This window comes from Monodelphis domestica, chromosome 6 (genome assembly GCF_027887165.1).
Source record: "Monodelphis domestica isolate mMonDom1 chromosome 6, mMonDom1.pri, whole genome shotgun sequence".
NCBI lineage: Eukaryota > Metazoa > Chordata > Mammalia > Didelphimorphia > Didelphidae > Monodelphis > Monodelphis domestica.
The window spans coordinates 288,411,293-288,422,488 of NC_077232.1; positions in this window are offsets into that span (position 1 = coordinate 288,411,293).

Here is an 11,196-nt window from a genome sequence, read left to right on the forward strand (position 1 = left end):
ATTTTAACCCTTACAATACACATATATAAGGGAACATATTTAAGTATGTAATTATGCAGAAATTTAATATAAAGTTTATATATGTAATCATCACATGTTTGTATAAATAGCGTATTTAAACACATACATACAAATGTGGGTTTTAAAATTAATAATCAATAACTAAATATTATATTTTATAAAATTTTATTAATAATAATTAAAACAAAAGAACTGCCTGACTTCTGTCCAGTCATAGGTCCAAGAGAGGAAGCGGTAGGAGTTAAAGCCACTTAAATACAATCACACAAAATGTGGGGACTCAGGAAAAGGGAATTTTGGGAACCAAACCTCTATACAGTAGTTCTTTTGTATATCCCCTTATTCTGAAATCAGACAGAATCATGAAGCAAAGTCCCATAATTCTTTTAAACAATCAATGGCAACATTTTTATAGTCTAAAAATTTTTGGATATGTATTAATATTGGAACAAATGTATTTGAAACATATTGCTGCAAAATAAAAAAAATTAAAGAAAAATCTTCTCAATATTTTCAAATACAGAAAAGGAGAGAAAAAATAAAACTCAAATACTATATTGCACATGCAAGGAAAAACAATAATAAAAAGTTTTAAAAATAAAAAAATATATAGCTTAAAATCAGTGACACACTGTGTCAGCCATGTGTGAGTACAAATTATTTTCCTTGGTAGGAACATTTCTTTGTTTCTCTATCTTTAATACAACATTCTTTATTTTATATATATATAAAATCATACATTCAGAAACTACTATTTACTAAAATTATTTCTGAAGACCTCTTAAAATTGCCTTTCAAATTCTTAACTCGTTAAATTCTCCAAAGGTTGTATACAATTTAACCAGTTTTGTTGAAATCCATCCATCATCATCTATGTGACAATTAACAAAGGGAACATGTGATCTTTAATGGATCTAGTGACAAGGGTTTTAGGCAAGATGTTCATGGGCCTATACAGAGATATTTTGTTCTTCAGCAAAGGTAAAGGTACAAATTAAAGATCAAAATAGGCAAAACATAGCTTGAAATGATTCAATATAACAGAAAGATATTGATTAAATTAAAACAGATAAACTTAAAAAAATTTAAACCTTAAAGCAATCAGTAAATACAATAATATAAACTAATGAGAAGGTGCAGACAGGCAATGCAGTAAAAAAAAGTCCTTTTAACCAATCCCAATAGACTTGTTAACTATTATAGGAGGAGAATAAACTCAAAATAGTTAGCAAGAAACTTCCAGATCTCTTTAAAAGTTTCCTTCCCCTCCCCCAGTATTTATTATCCATTTAGATTTCTTTTGTCAGTGCTCTGAATTTTTTCATAGAAGCACAGGGCAGAATCTCCACTCTGCATGTTGAGAGCAGTTGGGACTTTTAGAACTTTGTCAAAATGTTTCAGGTTGGTTTGTAGCATAAGCAGCCTAGCTTGTGGCTTGGGGAGAGGGAAAAAAAGTGGGAAATCTTCAATGAAAATAAAAAGTCCCAGGAAAAGAATTAAGCAGATCCAAACTGCACTTTTTAGCTCTACCAACTCAAACTGTGGTTTCAGAGTTTCAAGCATGCTTTGCAGTAGCATTTTTCCTGAAAGACACTGAATGGGGTTTTTTTAAAGAGTAAACAGAAAGAAGCAAAACTTTGAGGGAAAACAATAGCATATTTGCATATGAGAGAAAAAATACTTCTTGGTGTTTTGGGTCAAGAGAAAGAAGGAAAAATAAACCAGACTTATTCCCCAAAACTGACTTTAAACTTACTGATTTGGAACTAACTGCACTCCCTGTGAAAAGCCTTTAGTAACAGCCTTCTAAACTAGGAGTCCAGGATTAGCTTAAAAAAATCTGCTTGAAAAATTAAAAGGTGTGGGGTTATTTTTTCCACACTGAAAAATGGTTATGGCAGGCTGGAAACACACACATGGAGTGTGGAAAGAGATTGGGGTGGAAAGATTTTTATATGTCACCCTTTGTGGAAAAAAATGGCTGGCATTGGCAGGCTTTTGTGGCGGGTCTGGTCTCAGCAAGAGGAGACTCCAAGATGGGTGGAAAGCAGTGAGGAATGCTGGCCAAGCAGATGGACAGGAGAAACAGCAGGCCACGGCAGGCGGCAGGTTGGGGCAGGAGCACCGGCACACCCTGCCACCAGACCCTCGTGGTGGGCAGTGACCAGGTAAACGTACTATCTTTACTGTAAGGCTATCTGCTCAAAAATTTTGAGAATTTGTAATCCCTTTGTGGTAAGCCAAAATGTGGGTTTTAAAATTAATAATCAATAACTATTATATTTTAAAAGTTTTATTAATAATAAGTAGGGCAAACGAACTGCCTGAATTCAGCCTGGTTGCAGGTCCAAAAAAAAAAGGAAGAGGGAGGAGTTAAAGACACTTAATTACAATCACTCAAAATGTGGGGACCCAGGAAAAGGGAATTTTGGGAAATACTAAGGGACTTCTTGGGGATGAAGTCCAAAGGCTCAAAATCTCCATTTATACACAATGCACATCAATGTAGACTTCCATATCTGGGACACATGTACACACATACTCTCATGTTCCTCATAATTCACAACACATGTTGCTGACAACACAAAGGGATAATGTTCCTTAGGATACTGGTGAGGAGACAAATGTCACCTTTTAAGAATAGTACAAATCTAAAATAGATAATTTTGACTACATTAAATTAAAAAGTTTCTGCTCAAAATCAATACAGTTAAGAATAAAAGATAAACAACAAACAGAAAAAAATCTTTATAACAAGTCTCTGATAAAGGCTTCATTTTTAAAATATATATAGAACTGGGTCAAATTCATAAGAATAAAAATGGTCAAAGGATATGAATAGGCAGTTCTCAGAAGAAGAAATTAAAATTCTCTTTAGTCATAAAAATGTTCCAAATCACCATTGAGTAGAGAAATGCAAATCAAAACAACTCTGAGGAACTACCTCATACTACCATGATACCACCAGATAGACCATCATGACAAAAATGGAAAATGCTAAATGCTGGAAGGGGATGTGGAAAAATTGGGACATTAATATATTTTTGGTGGAGCTATGAACTGTTACAACTATTCTGGAGAGAAATAAGGAACCATGCTCAATGGATCATCAAACTGCATACCTTTGACCCAGCAATACCACTACTAGGTCTGTATCCCAAAGAGATTAAAGATAGAGGGAAAAAAATTACCCGTACAAAAATATTTATAGCAGCTGTGAAGATTGGATTTAGCTATCTCCTGATTGTAACAATGAAGATACTTAGTCTAACAAAATCAGGAATGTCTTGTGAACTTTACATTACTCCACCCTACTTAGTCTAACAAAATCAGAGGATGGCCTTTGATAGACATGTGCAGAAACAGCTGACAGACCCCTGGGCTGTCTTAAGTCAAGCTTAAGCTACCATTGGTACAGATGAGATGCAGGAAAGTGATGTAAAACTGTTTATATATTTCATGTCACTTCCTCTCTTCAGCTCTCCCCGGAGAGGTGACTCTGGCTGGCAGCATGCTAAGCGTTCTGTCATTTTGGCGTGGCTGAAGCTATTGTCTGGTTTGGCAGTGAGTTTTCCCTTGATACTATACTGGGAGAAGCTGTGTAGCTAGTTCAGATTCAGGCATCTTAGCTGAGCCCTCTTGGAGTTTTAGGCTGATTCCTTTCTCCTTTACCTTCCAACACTCTTAAAAGCCTCTAATCTTCCTCCTGGCACAGGCCAGGCAGGAGAAATCCTATACCTTTTCCCTCTCCCTTCTCCTTAATTTCTTTCCTCCATATTAATTAAAATCACCATAAATTTCCAGCCGACTTGGGTATTTTATTTGGGATATTCCCTGGCGACCTAAAATTAATTTAGTTAGGTCACAACCCTAAAATTATCCTTACACAGCTCTTTTTGTGGTAGCAAAGACCTAGAAACTGACGGGATGCCCATCAATTAGAGAACCAATAAACAAGTTGTGGTTTATGCTTATAATGGAATACTCTTGTGCCATGAGAAAGGACAAACAAGATGATCCCAAGTAAAACCAGGAAAGACTTATCAAAAGTGATGCAAAATGAAGTGAGAAGAGCCAGGAGAACATTGTACACAGTAACAATAATCAACTGTGAATGATTTAACTATTATCAACAAGGCAAGGATCCAGGACAACTCCAAGACTCATGACAAAAAACGATATCTACCACCATAGAAGGAACAGAGTCTGAATGCAAATTGAAGAAGGCCATTCTTTATTTTTTTCAAGAATTTTTCTTTAGTGTAAGCCAGGGGTCCCCAAACTTTTTACATGGGGGTCCAGTTCACTGTCCCTCAGACCATTGGAGGGCCGGACTATAAAAACAAAACAAAACTATGAACAAATCCCTATGCACACTGCACATATCTTATTTTAAAGTAAAAAAAAAAAACAGAATGAGAACAAATGCAATATTTAAAATAAAGAACAAGTAAATTTAAATCAACCAACTGACCAGTATTTCAATGGGAACTCTGCACTTGCCTTTGGCTAATGAGATGGTCAATATTTGGTTCCATATTTGTCACTGTTAGCTGTAACAAGTGATTCAAGTGTGCATCAGTTAGTCTAGATCTGGTTGGAGATTTCAGATGTTTCATTCTGGAAAAAGTCTGTTCACAGACATAAGTGCTGCCAAAGATGGTTGCCATTTTGAGTGCTTGGTTCCTGAGATGAGGATATGTCTCAGAGGGGAGAGATGCATAGAAATTAGGTAGGCTCCTTCACTTGAATGCATCTTTTAGAGAGTCCACAATTCTGCAGTTCAGTCAGTTCTATTTGGTAAATTGTATTCACATTTTCAATAGCAATAGAAAAATGGTTATGGAAAAGCTGTATGTCATGTTCATGGAGATGAAGGTCTTTAAATCTGAATTGGCACTCATTTTGCAACTTTTCCAGTTAATCCACACATGTTTCTTTTGGGAATGCAATCAAGGGTTTTTCCGCTAACAGATTTTGAGTTAAGGGGAGATGGAAGAAATTTACTCCTTCACTTGTTTGATAAGGAGGCCTAATTTTACTTCAAATGCTTTCACATGTAATTGTATATCACAGATGAGCTTCCCTTTTCCTTGAAGTTGCACATTGAAACTGTTGAGTAGCTCTGTTATATCTGTCAGAAAGGCGAGGTGCCATTTCCATTCTGCATTGTTGAGCTCTGATACTTCTTTGTTTTTTGATATGGGATTATTTAAGAATTCTATTTCCTCTTCTGTTAGTCTAGGCAGTTTGTATTTTTGTATATATTCATCCATATCACCTAAGTTGGTGTATTTATTGCCATGTAATTGGGCAAAGTAATTTTTAATGATTGCCTTAATTTCCTCTTCATCAGAGGTGCTGTCCCCCTTTTCATCTTTGATGCTGTTAATTTGCTTTTCTTCCTTCCTTTTTTAAATTAGATTGACCAGTACTTTGTCTATTTTGTTTGTTTTTTCAAAGTACCAGCTTCTTGTCTTATTTATTAAATCAATAGTTCTATCACTTTTGATTTTATTAATTTCTCCCTTAATTTTTAGGATTTCTAGCTTGGTTTTCTGCTGGGGGTTTTTAATTTGATTGCTTTTGAGTTTTTTATTTGCATTTCCAATTGATTGATCTCTGCTCTCCCTAGTTTGTTGATATATGCACTCAGGGATATGAATTTAACTCTGATTACCGCTTTGGCTGCATCCCAAAAGGTTTGAAAGGATGTCTCGCCATTGTCATTTTCCTCGATAAAATTATTAAACGTTTCTATGATTTCTTCTCTAACTAAACGATTTTGGAGTATCATATTGTTTAATTTCCAATTAGTTTTTGATTTGGTTTTCCATGTACCTTTACTGATCATTTTTATTGCCTTGTGATCTGAGAAGGCTGCATTTATTATTTCTGCTTTTCTGCATTTGTGTGCTATGTTTCTGTGATCTAATGTATGGTCAATCTTTGTGAATGTGCCATGTGGTGCTGAGAAGAAGGTGTATTCCTTTTTATCCCTATTTATTTTTCTCCATATGTCTATTAATTCTAATTTTTCTAAGATGTCATTCACTTCTTTCACCTCTTTCTTATTTATTTTTTGGTTTGATTTATCTAAATTTGATAATGGTTGGTTTAAGTCTCCCACTAATATGGTTTTACTGTCTATTTCTCCCTTCAATTCTCCTAGTTTCTCCATTAGAAATTTGGGTGCTATATTATTTAGTGCATACATGTTGATTAGTGATATTTCCTCATTATCTAAAGTCCCTTTTAACAAAATATAATTACCTTCCCTATCCCTTTTGATCAGGTCTATTTTTGCTTTGGCTTTATTAGATATCATGATTACCACTCCTGCCTTCTTTCTGTCAGTTGAGGCCCAGAAGGTTCTGACCTTGTGGGTGTCAACCCACCTCATGTGTGTTTCTTGAAGACAACATATGGTAGGGTTTTGGATTCTAATCCATTCTGCTATTCGTCTACATTTTATGGGTGAGTTCATCCCATTCACGTTCAAAGTTATGACTGTCATTTGTGGACTCCCTGGCATTTTGATATCCTTCCCTAGTTCTAACCTTTTTTTCTTCAGCTCTACCTTTTAGTCCAGTGATTTACTTTAAATTGGTCCCCCTTGTCCCCTCCCTTGATATGTTTCCCTTTTTAGTCCCTCCCTTTTTGTTCCCTCCCCTTCCTCCCCTCTCTTTACCTCCCCTTTTGTTTTCCGTGTCCCCCTTCCCCCCCTTGGTTTTCCCTTCTCTCTACCCTGTTGGGTAAGATAGAATTCAAGATCCCAATGGATCTGGATGTTTTTCCCTCTCAGAGTTGATTTCCCTGAGAGTAAGGTTTAAGTAAAAATTCTCTTCCTCTCCTTCTTATAGGAGTTTTCTTCCCCCCCCCCCCTTTCCCATGTGAATCTTTGTGTGAGAACGATTATTCTATTTGGTCTTTCTTTTCCCCCTATTTACACATTACATTTCCTCCACCTGTTAGTATACATAGATTGATATAAATGTAGTCCTTATAGAAGAGAGTTTGAGTAACAGAAGAAGATAACATTTTTTCCTTTTCCCTTCCATTCATATTTACCTTTTCAGGTATTCCATGCTCTTTGATTTTTGATATCGAACTTTCCACAGAGCTCTGGTCTTTTCATTGCAAAAAGTTGGAAATCTTCTATTTTGTTGAATGCCCATACTTTCCCTTGGAAGTATATAGTCAGTTTTGCTGGATAGCTGATTCTTGGTTGAAGACCCAGCTCTCTTGCCTTTCTGAAGATCATGTTCCATGCCTTACAGTCATTCAGAGTGGAACTTGCAAGGGCTTGTGTGACCCTGATCGGCATTCCTTTTTATCTAAATTGTCTTTTTCTGGCTTCTTGTAGGATTTTTTCTTTTGTTTGAGAGTTTTGGAATTTGGCAATTACATTCCTGGGAGTTGTCTTTTGGGGTTTTAGTGTAGAGGGTGTTCTGTGAGCTCTGTCAGTGGCTGTATTGCCCCCTTGTTCTAGAATCTCTGGGCAATTTTCTTTGATTATCTCTTGTATTTCAATGTCGAGTTTGCTGTTTATTTCTGGCTTTTCTGGAAGTCCAATTATTCTTAAATTATTTCTTCTACCTTTATTTTCCAAATCTGTCACTTTGTCAGTGAGATATTTTATGTTCTCTTCTAATTTCTTGGTCTTTTGTCTTTGCTTTATTAGTTCTTGCTTTAAAGCCTGGTTTTCTTTTACAGTTTGGTCAAACTGGTTTTGTAGATGCGTGAATTTCTTTTGCATTATTTCCCACTTTTCCTCCCAGAAGGCTTCCATCTTTTTGCTCATTTCAGATTCAAATTCTTCATGGGTTTGTGGAGGGTTTCCATTTCCTTTGGAAGGTATCAGAGCATTTGCTTGTGTTTCCTCTTCTATCTCCTCTGTGTTTTGTATTTTTGCTCCATAAAATGTGTCCAAAGTCGCCCCCTTCTTCTTGTTTCTTTTGGAATTTTGGGACTTTTGTGCTTCTGTGTAGTTTGCCATCTTTATCTGAGTGGGGAGGATTAGCTTTTCTTATCTCTGTCTGGCGTTCAGAGGTTTTAGCCCTAGGCAGATTGTCCGTTCTATGCAGTTGTTATTCTGTCTTCCTGGGGAGCCAGGAGTTGCTGGTGTGTCCCTGTTACTGCCCTCCTCTCCTCAGCACCCTCCTGATGGTTCTCCTTTGCCTTACTTCCATGCTCTGAGCCTAGCTTGGCCCTTGTTCCTGTGCCTTAGCCGGTCAGCTGCAGCAATCTGCGGGGGGAAGGGCCGCGACTTCCTGGAGCTCTGAGGGCTCCTAATGAGATTAGCTTTCCCTGGGTTGAATTTAGTATGCCTTGAGGCAGGGACTTTTTTCATGAGACTCCAATGGAAGGATCCAGCCAGGGGGTTACAAGCTCCCCCTCTCTTTCTGTTTCCCTGCTGTTTGAGTGCCCCCTCGACCGGGTCAGGTTGTTTTCAGGAAGTGGCCTTCAGAATAGCAGGCCGTGGGGCTCTGAGTTTGCCTCTGCTGCCTCGGACTCGGACTCAGCGCTCTGGGTTGGGGGGGATGGGTCCCTAGGACCTTCCTTCTGCCTACCCCTTAGGTCCAAGTGGTCTCAGGTTCTGCCTTTTGGTGGGGGGGCGTACCTTTTGATTCAGGTCCAGGTCCAGGAGGAGGACTCCTGGGGTCTATGTTGTTGATCGTTTTGGATTTCCGTGCCCTAGGAGCTTTCGGTTTGAGATCGGTAAGGAAGGGTTTCAGGAGATCTGGACTTTAGCTTTCTCTAAGCCGCCATCTTGGCTGGAAGTCCTCACTTCTTTGTTTTTTGAAAGCAAAAAAGCTATAATCTGTAGAAGCAAGTCATAGAAATGTCTTAAACTCTCCCTCAACTCAGCCAATGGATTTCTGTGTGCTACAGAACATCTTCATAGGCAACATTTAGCTCAGACAGAAATTCCTGAAATTGTCAGTGGTTTTAGTGCATTAGCTCTAATGAAGTTAACACAAGATACCACAATTTTCATAAAAGAGTCTCACTTCAGTGATTTGCTACATAGCAGCACTTGTTGGTGGATGAGGCAGTATATGGCTCTTGGATGAGAATGGTTACATTTGTCCATCTCTTGGTTAATGCGAGCAATTACTCCTTTCTTAGACCCCACCATTCTAGGAGCACCATCAGTTATCACATTGGCTAGTTTAGCCCGGTTCAGCTCCAAATTCTTCACAGTTTGGGAAGCCTTTTCATAGATATTCTTTCCTGTAGTTGTTCCTTTGTTGCTTTGCAGTGCAGTAAGCTCTTCTGTGACTGAAATTGTCATTCGTTCCACGAATAAAAATTAGAAGTTGTGCAGAATCACGAACATCATTGCTATCATTGAGTGCCAAGGAAAAATAGGAAAGTTTTCTTGCAGAGTTTTGCAAATGCTGATGCAACATTTCTTCAATCCTTCATGTAATTGTAGATCCTGAAAGATCCTGCCTTTTTTGGACACATCTCTTTGGCAACAGAAAGAAGTCCCTCTTAAACAAATTCTCCCTCCACGAATGCCATTGCACGCTATTAGCTTGGCAACTTGAAAACTTGCTTGCAGTGATGAAATATTTAGCTGCTTCTGCTTCACAAAAGTATTTTGCTAAGTGGTCAATGTATTTTTCAGTTTTCATATTTTATCTTTTTTCACATCTCCAACCAAACAATCATATTTATCTTTATGTTGAGTTTGATAGTGTCGATGCAAATTATATTCTTTGAACACAGACACTATATTCTGGCATATCATACACACAGCTCTTTCCTTGTACTGCATGAAAAAGTAATCATAAGTCCATTGTTCTTTGACTATCCTACACTCTGAGTCAATTTTTCTCTTTCTTGATGTCACTGTTTCCTAGGGATTCCAAATTGTTATTAGTAAAATACCTATACCTATATCTATATCTATATATCTATATACAGCCCTACAAAAACAATATACCAACAATACTTTTGCCCACACAGAGGCATACAGACTGCACTGCCCATCAGTGCAGTCTGATCTGTGTCCATCAATGCAGCCTTCCCAGTCCACATCATTTCAGCCTCACCAGTGGCCATATTGGTGGAATTCCACTTTTACCTCAGGCTCACATTGGTGCGGTATGGGAACTGGCATGATTACAAAGCCGGTTCCTCCACCACTTTTCCAGTTCACACTACCCAGTGTGAACCACACTGTGATCTGTGAACTCACACAGGAATCTGATCACATGGGTAAGTTTCATGCGATCAGATTCCATAGCAGGAAAAAAAAGAAGGCATGACACTAGTGTGTGTCCTCTTGTGGTCTGTATTTATGGATCTGTAATTATAGACCGTAATACGAAAAACACGTGCCTCACTTCTCCCACATAGTACGATGGCCCCCATACTCCCCCAGATGCACAACATAATGGCCCCTCTAATAGGGGCCCCATACTCCCCTAGATGTACATTTAGGGGAGAATGGGGGCCACCGTACTACCGTGTTTCCCTGAAAATAAGACACTGTCATATTAATTTGACCCCCAAAACAGGGGGTGTCTTATAAAATACCCAGTGGCAGTGGTGGGCTTCTCACAGTAGAGGCTCACCGCTGATGTCACAGGCCAGATCACTGCTATCCGATGCCTGTATCCAGTGCTGGAGGTGGTGCTGGGCCTGTGACACTATATAGCGCTGGCTGTGATAGGTCTGTCACACCTTGTACAGGTCCATCACCGCCACCACTATACGGGGCAGCAGGATACACAGTGCGGAATCCCCTTCCCCAGATCACCGCTCACCATGCTGATATCTTCCATTGTGCAGCCACATAATCCTTTTGTGCAGCGTCTCAGAACAAAGCACCATGCAAAGATTATGTCACTGGAAGTAGTATTGTATGTGAGAGATGCTATGCTTTGTGGCACTGCCACATACAGTACTCTAGGAGCTCTCACTGACCACCAATGAAAGAGGTGCCCCTTTAGGAAGTGTGGTGGGGGCCGGATAAATGGCCTCAGGGGGTCACATGTGGCCTGTGGGCTGTAGTTTGGGGACCCCTGGTGTAAGAAATATGTGGATATATGTATTATATGTACAACGTATATTATATTACTTTCCTTCTTCAAGATGTGGGAGGGGTGGGAGGGAGAAGAGATAACATGGATTGCAAAATATCAGAAAATTAATATTAAA